The 8,193-nt window shown below is 37.1% G+C and overlaps 1 non-coding gene across 1 annotated transcript; it reads left to right on the top strand.

The window, feature by feature from the left end:
- Positions 1-3,936: 3,936 nt before the first annotated feature.
- Positions 3,937-4,043, top strand: LOC122709717. The gene has a single exon (XR_006345689.1). It is a non-coding gene; the product is annotated as a U6 spliceosomal RNA (small nuclear RNA).
- The last annotated feature ends 4,150 nt before the right edge of the window (positions 4,044-8,193 follow it).

Genomic DNA, 8,193 nt, shown 5'->3' with positions numbered 1-8,193 from the left:
TTGTTTAAATGAATCATTCACCAAAAATTATATGTGAACTGGAAATATGTAGGTGAAAATATTTTTAACATCTCTAATCATCAGAAAAATGGCTATTAAATCTACAATGAGACATCACTATAATGGCTAAAATTTAACAGACTCAAGATGCCAAATATTGGCAAGGATATTTAGTGATGGAAACTTCCATACATTGCTTTGGGGAACTGAGAGTGGTACAGCCACTTTGGGCTTCCCTGGTGGCTCAGAAGGGAAGAATCTGCCTGCTGATGCAGGAACAGAGGAGACATGGTTTTGACCCCTGGGTCAGAAAGATCCCCTAGAGGAGAAAATGGCAACCCACTCTAGTATTCTTGCCTGGGAAATCCATAGACGGGGATCCTGGTGACTGCAACCCATAAGGTCACAAAGAATCAGACAGGATTGAGTAACTGAGCACAGGGCACAGGCACAGACACTTCAGAACATAATTTTGCAGTTTCTTATAATGGCAAATATACACTGACTTCTTATCCTATCTACTCTCCCATCAAGAAGGTATAATGTGTACATAAATATCAATATCATCTTATTCATAAAAGCCCAAAACATGAAATAATGCAAATATCCATCAGATAGTGAATGCTGCTCAGCAATAAAAAGTATAATGAACTGATACATGGAACAAAAGAGATGTATCTCCAAAACGTTACGTTAAGTGAAGAAATCCAGGTATAGGTACTAAATACAGCTTTGGTTCCAATTATGTAAATTTTAAGAAGGCTGAAACTGAAGTAATAGAAAGCAAGAACCAGAAGGAGAGCACCAACTGAAAGGGGATTATGAAACCCTTTGGAATGACAGAAAAGTTCTACACTTAATCTAAAACAATGAAAAATATGAAAACAAAACATGCTTTCCTTCATATGCATATTTCTGCTGTTTTCCTCATTTGTATAAATCTAAATTTTCACCTTGTATCATGTTCATTCTGTCTGAAGGACTTCCTTTAAAATTCTTTAGTGTTGATTCGCTGATAAAAAATTCGTTCCATTTTTCTATTTTTAAATTATGTGAGTCTTCATTTTTGAAAACAGGAAAATGATTTACTTTTCTTTCAATATTTAAAAGACAAAGTCTTTTGGATTTGTGGGTTTACAATTTTCACAATATTGCATAGTTCTATGGTCATTATCTCTTTAAATGCTTTTTCTTCACCTCCATCTCTACCCCATTCCTTAGAAGTCAACTACAGAGATATTAAAACACTTGCTGCTTTCCTGAGGCTCACTGATATTCTCTTCATTTTTTCTTACTATTTTTCTATCTTTGTTTTATATTGACTAGTGTCTAATGTTATAGCTGCAAGTTTCATGTTTTTTTTTTTTTTTTAATTTTTAAGCTGTCTAATCTGTTTTTAATCCTATACAATGTATTTTCATTAAGTGTAAGTCATTCAGTCATGTCCAACTCTTTGTGGCCCCATGGACTTCTCCAGGCCAGAATACTGGAGTGGGTAGCCATTCCCTTCTTCAGGGACCTTCAAAGGCAAGTGCATTTTCCATTTCTATCTGTTTGAGTTGAATTGTTTTCATATCCTGCAGCTTTTTCTTCATCATATTAATGCTTTTATTTCTCATCTTGAATACATGAAGTATATTTATAAAACCATTTCAGTGTCTTTATTTTAAAAATTTATCAGCTCTGTGCTTTCTAGCTCTGATTGATCTTTTTCCTGGTTATAAGTTATATTTTCTGCTTCTTGCACACCTGGACATGTTTGATGGCATGATAGATAATACAAATTTCAAGTTTTGTGGAGTTTTTAAAAATATTTTAATTTGATTTGGGTCCTGTTCTGGGATATAATTCAGTTCATTGGACTATTCTGATCCTCTGAATTCTTGTTTTTAACTTTAAACTTGATTAGTTGTGGACTGAATTCTATCAGAGCGGGACTAGAACAGTCTTTATTCTATGGCTAATTTGCTATTTTCCTAAGGACTCTACCAGTCGATAGAACTTTCTGAGAGCTGCCACAAAATAGCTCTCACAAACTAGGTGGCTCAAAACAACAGAGATATATTTCCTCACAATTCTGGAGGCTAAAATTAAAGAATCAGGTGTCATACGGGCCATAGTCTCATAATTGCTGGCAATCCCTACCATTCCTTAGCTTGCAGCTACAAACTCCAATCTCTCCCTTCCTTGTCCCTTGGAGGTTTTTCCCTCAGCGTGTCTCTGTCCTCTAGGGCATTTTCTTCTCTATGTGTGTTTGTCTCTGTATCTCCTCTCTTCTTATAAGGACACCAATACAGTAAAACTTCATTTTATATCTTACTGAATCTGCAAAGACCCCATGTCTGCAAAGACCCCAAATAAGTTCACTTTCACAGAACCAGAGGTTAGGGCTTCAGCAGAACTTTCTGAGGTATACAATTCATCCCACAGCACAGATGTTCCATATCTAGGAAGGCTTTGCATTATAATCAGTGGGAGATGGGCAAATTTTGAGTATACTTGATACATAAAGATTAACTATTCCTTTCTGTGATTCTTTTCCTGGCATTGGTAGTTTCCTGAAACCACTGCATAGATCAGTACTCAGCTAAAGACATCAGAGAACCCCTCCGCAACCACCAGATTTCTTTGTACGCCACTTCCTTTCCTTTCTACTGTCTCACAAATTCCAACTGCTTTGACTTCTGGAACTTCAGTCTCTCCTTCTCCAGCTCAGTGTGATTTCCAGGTTCTATTTGGGTCCTCACTTTGCTTAATACAGCCTAGAATTCTTTTCCAAACAGTAGCCTGGAACACTGGAAGAAATCTATTCCCCTCTCGATAACTGTCCTTTACTTCCTATTTGCCTCTTCCTATTGGACACAGTGCATCTCTGCCCGTCCTCCCCATCCCGAGACCCTCACCTAAGCCTGTCACAAACCCAAAGTCATATAACACACCCTGAGAGCTAACTACCCCTTTTGCCTTCTTGGGAAACCCCACGCTCCACTCACCTGTATTAGACTTTGGCCTCAGTATATCGGCATCTCACATGGCACTCAAAGGAGCACATTTCCTGATGGAGGAGCTTGGGTGAAGAGTCTAGATCCCCAGCAGACTACTGGCAACTTGGCTGGGTCAGAAACAAAGAGTAATGACCTGAGGCTGCTCTTAGGAAGAGAGGTGACCATGGTCTCCCACACAAATCCTAGATACCTCTCAGCAGCCAGGAGAAACAACTGGACCAAGGGTGTGCAGTGGAACGGCATAGTCCGGGGTGTCCTGGCCTTGGACTTGGCTGATATATAATTGCGACTCCAGAAGCCCTCATCACTGTCCTGGCCTGGAAAGCTAAAGATGTGGGGCGTAAGCATGACCCATTCACTCTCCTGCTCCGGAAAATGGCCGTCAGTCTGGCAGCTACAAGGCCTGTTTTCACCTGTTCAGGCGCTTCTGCGGAGGCTCTGCCGCACTGAGACTCTGCAGGTGGGGGACAGCATCCATGAGGATCGGGATTTGTTTCATAGGTGATGTGAACCAGGCTCCTTACAGGTGAGTCTTGGAGGAAGGCCTCTGGAACTTGGGACTTCTGGACGTTTCTCGCCTCAGGACTCCCCTTATGTGGCGTGTACCTAGAATTCCCCAAATCCCGTGAGATCCAGCGTCCTTTGGGAAGAATGATTGCGGAGCAGCTCATAGCACCTGGTTCTTCCGGAATTCTCTGAGCTCCTGATGGCTCTGTGCATCCAAGCCCATCTTCACCCCACCTCTCCATCAGGACCCACAATTAACCCTCCCCACACCCAAAGCCTCACAGCACACCTTGTGGGCTCTAACTGAGCCCTGTTTGCCTTCCTGGAAAACCTACCCGCCACCCACCTGGACCAGGACTGACCCCTGCCTGTGGTCAGCGGGTGTCCTCATTAGTGCTCAAAAGAGAACATTTCAACATTTCCTGTGTTTACTTCAGCAGCACAAATGCTAAAATTGGAAGGATACAGAAAAGATTAGCATGGCTTCTGTGCAAGGATGACACACCTATTCATTAAACGTTCCTTTTGTTTTTTTTTTGGTAGGGCAGTGAAACTGTTCTATAATACTAAAATGGTGGATACATGTCATTATATGTTTGTTCAATCCTACAGAAAATGCAACACCAAAAGTGAACCCTAATGTACAATATCAACTTTGGATGACAATGATGTGTCAATGTACGGGTCATCAGTTACAACAAATGTACCACTATGTGAGGAACGATGAGGAATGAGGGGGAAGCTTCTATATTGGGTCACAGGCATATATGGGTAATCTGTGGACCTTGTGCTCATATTGCTGTAAACATAAAAGTAAAAAATTGAGTCTATTTTTTTTTTAAGAGAACATTTCTTGATGGAGGGGCTCAGTGGGGGGAAAAATTATAGCTGTAAAAACTGTCTCTGAATGGTTATTTCCTTTTTCTTTTTTTTTTTTTTCTTGTTTACTAATTGGTTAAGGCAGAAGGGCATTTCTGTTATTTTTCCAGAACCATAATACAAGTCATAAGGGCATATTTTAAGACTGAGATTTTTTTCTATTGCTTTATATAATTATTACTAAACTTATACTTCCATTTTGAATTGTCAGTAATCAGTGCAAGGAAATCTTTTCTGTGCCTTGATTTTATGACTTCCTTTAATATTTGCTATATATATGTTTCCTGAAAATATTTCTTAGACAAATATATCCATATTTCTTGTGTTCTATGCTGAAATTTAGTGAAAAACTATTTTATAACTACTTAGTAAAAATATTAATGAGAGAAGGTAGTGTTGGCATATGCTGGCATACTACACTAAACAATTTCTTATCAATAAAATTCTTTATCCCAGTATATTTGACATAATAAAATTGACTAAGTTAATTAGAAATGTTCATATTCACCAGTAGCAAAATGCTAGTAGCACCCCTTATCTCTAGGAGATAAATTCAATGAATCTCCTGCCATGTCAACATATAAACATAATACTGGCAATGAATATAATAGGTCTTAGATATGCCATACATATGTGACTGAGCAATATGTGTTATAGGATGTTGTTGTTTAATCACTAAGTTGTGTCTGAATCTTTGCAACCCCATTAACTGTAGGCCTCCAGGCTCCTCTATCCGTGGGATTATCCAGGCAAGAATATTGAAGTGGGTTGCATTTCCTTCTCTAAGGGTGTTATAGGATAACCTAATAATAAATATATGATCAGATAAATTGATAATAGTGACATGCCTGTCTGTTAGCGTATAGTATATATGATTGTAACTTTGCTAAAACTTTAGAAATGACTTTGCTAAAAAGATTTTTAACCCAATAAGACAGATTTGATAACATTTACGATAAACTTGCAATTTTTTTTCACAAATAAAACAGAGACTCCATAGGATACTGATTTACTTTCACTTTATATACAGTGTTAATAAACTTGGATATTTGGTTTTCCAGAGCTTCCAAATAAAACAAGATAGCTCACTAAAATGGCAGGGGAATTGAAGAATTAAAAAGTGATACTTTAAATTAAGAGAATAGATTAAAATTCTACATAACTTTGACTCAACAATCCCTACAAGCATAACATGAATCAGCATTACTCACATTACTCTCTAAAGTGTCACTTATTTTTATCACTGTTATAGCAGAGTATTACAAACTTATATATTTCTTTGACAGAGTCATAAAATAACAATAAATACAACATGGCATTGCCATTATACCCATCTGAAAAAAGCAACAATTGCTTTGTCAATTCCTAGACAAGTTGAAATAACTTCTGGCACAAAAGAGAATAACATTTTATCTAAAAATTTACATGTGTGTCATTATGTGGGAATTTCAGGAAAATGTAAAAATACACATATGCTTTCATATGAGCAATGCATTGCAGAAGAAATAGCTAGATTTAAATTTTCATATTAGTAGATGGCTAAACTGATACAATTTTCACAGGCTCATTAATAACAAAAGATCTACAAAGTATTAATTTCTTCACATCAATAAAAATGTATAATGCAATAAGTCATACCCTAAGCTTGTTATCTATCATTAATTGATTTAAAAATCTGTTTCTAAGTTCAAATTGAATTTCTAAACTGAATTTATTGAATAAATCATTTTGCCAATGGAGAAACTGTCCTGTAAATATCATACTCCATGTGTAACATTGGTTAGCTTTATTATTTCCCTGACATTCTCCACATTTTAAATAGAAAAATTTTAGTGATATATATTATTTCACCATTTCTGGTGCTCTTATCCAATCTACTTTTAAAAATTCACAGTAATGCAAAACTGATGAGTTGAGACATTTTATTTTAGGCTGATCTGTCATTTTTAGACACTGAACCTACTTTCATTGACATTTATAGTAGAATGGCTGAAAACATTCTAGCTATAATATTTTTAATTTATTTTTAGTCTTATCATTGTTCTTGTGCTAATCTATTGAACTAATAAATTATTGCCAATGCAGAAGACATAAGAGATGCAGGTTTGATGCCTGAGTCGTGGGAGATCCCCTGGAGTAGTAAATGGCAACCTCCAGTATTCTTGCCTGGAAAATTCCATGGACAGAGTAACCTGATGAGCTACAATCCATGGGGTCACAAAGAGTCAGACATGACTGAGCATGAACTTTTCTCCTTTTACCATTCAGAAAGTAGCTATTAGATATGAAGTTTATAAATTACACATAGCAAAACTGAACCCGAGCTTTATAAGACAAATGAGAAATACGGAAAATTTTGTTCAAATAATTAGTTCCAGATTTATTGGAATTTACTACCAAAAAATAACTATAGATTACACTTGTAACACCTTTTCTTTATACTAAAGGAAAACAAATCAATTATTTTATTCCTCTATTTCACATAGTTCAATAAACTTAAAGCCTAATCTTACTTTATTTTTTTTTTAATTTTTTTATTAGTTGGAGGCTAATTACTTCACAACATTTCAGTGGGTTTTGTCATACATTGATATGAATCAGCCATAGATTTACACTTATTCCCCATCCCGATCCCCCCTCCCACCTCCCTCTTCACCCGACTCCTCTGGGTCTTCCCAGTGCACCAGGCCCGAGCACTTGTCTCATGCATCCCACCTGGGCTGGTGATCTGTTTCACCATAGATAGTATACATGCTGTTCTTTTGAAACATCCCACCCTCACCTTCTCCCACAGAGTTCAAAAGTCTGTTCTGTATTTCTGTGTCTCTTTTTCTGTTTTGCATATAGGGTTATCATTACCATCTTTCTAAATTCCATATATATGTGTTAGTATGCTGTAATGTTCTTTATCTTTCTGGCTTACTTCACTCTGTATAATGGGCTCCAGTTTCATCCATCTCATTAGGACTGATTCAAATGAATTCTTTTTGACAGCTGAGTAATATTCCATGGTGTATATGTACCACAGCTTCCTTATCCATTCATCTGCTGATGGGCATCTAGGTTGCTTCCATGTCCTGGCTATTATAAACAGTGCTGCAATGAACATTGGGGTGCACGTGTCTCTTTCAGATCTGGTTTCCTCAGTGTGTATGCCCAAAAGTGGGATTGCTGGGTCATATGGCAGTTCTATTTCCAGTTTTTTAAGGAATCTCCACACTGTTTTCCATAGTGGCTGTACTAGTTTGCATTCCCACCAACAGTGTAAGAGGGTTCCCTTTTCTCCACACCCTCTCCAGCATTTATTGCTTGTAGTCTTTTGGATAGCAGCCATCCTGACTGGCGTGTAATGGTACCTCATTGTGGTTTTGATTTGCATTTCTCTAATAATGAGTGATGTTGAGCACCTTTTCATGTGTTTGTTAGCCATCTGTATGTCTTCTTTGGAGAAATGTCTGTTTAGTTCTTTGGCCCATTTTTTGATTGGGTCATTTATTTTTCTGGAATTGAGCTTCAGGAGTTGCTTGTATATTTTTGAGATTAATCCTTTGTCTGTTTCTTCACTTTCTAACACCATACACAAAAATAAACTCAAAATGGATTAAAGATCTAAATGTAAGACCAGAAACTATAAAACTCCTAGAGGAGAACATAGGCAAAACACTCTCTGACATAAATCACAGCAAGATCCTCTATGACCCACCTCCCAGAATATTGGAAATAAAAGCAAAACTAAACAAATGGGATCTAATGAAACTTAAAAGCTTTTGCACTACAAAGGAAACTATAAGTAAGGTGAAAA

This window comes from Cervus elaphus, chromosome 15 (assembly GCF_910594005.1).
Source record: "Cervus elaphus chromosome 15, mCerEla1.1, whole genome shotgun sequence".
Taxonomy (NCBI): Eukaryota; Metazoa; Chordata; class Mammalia; order Artiodactyla; family Cervidae; genus Cervus; species Cervus elaphus.
The sequence above is the reverse complement of the archived record's forward strand: the minus strand, read 5'-3'. Positions and strand labels throughout refer to the sequence as shown.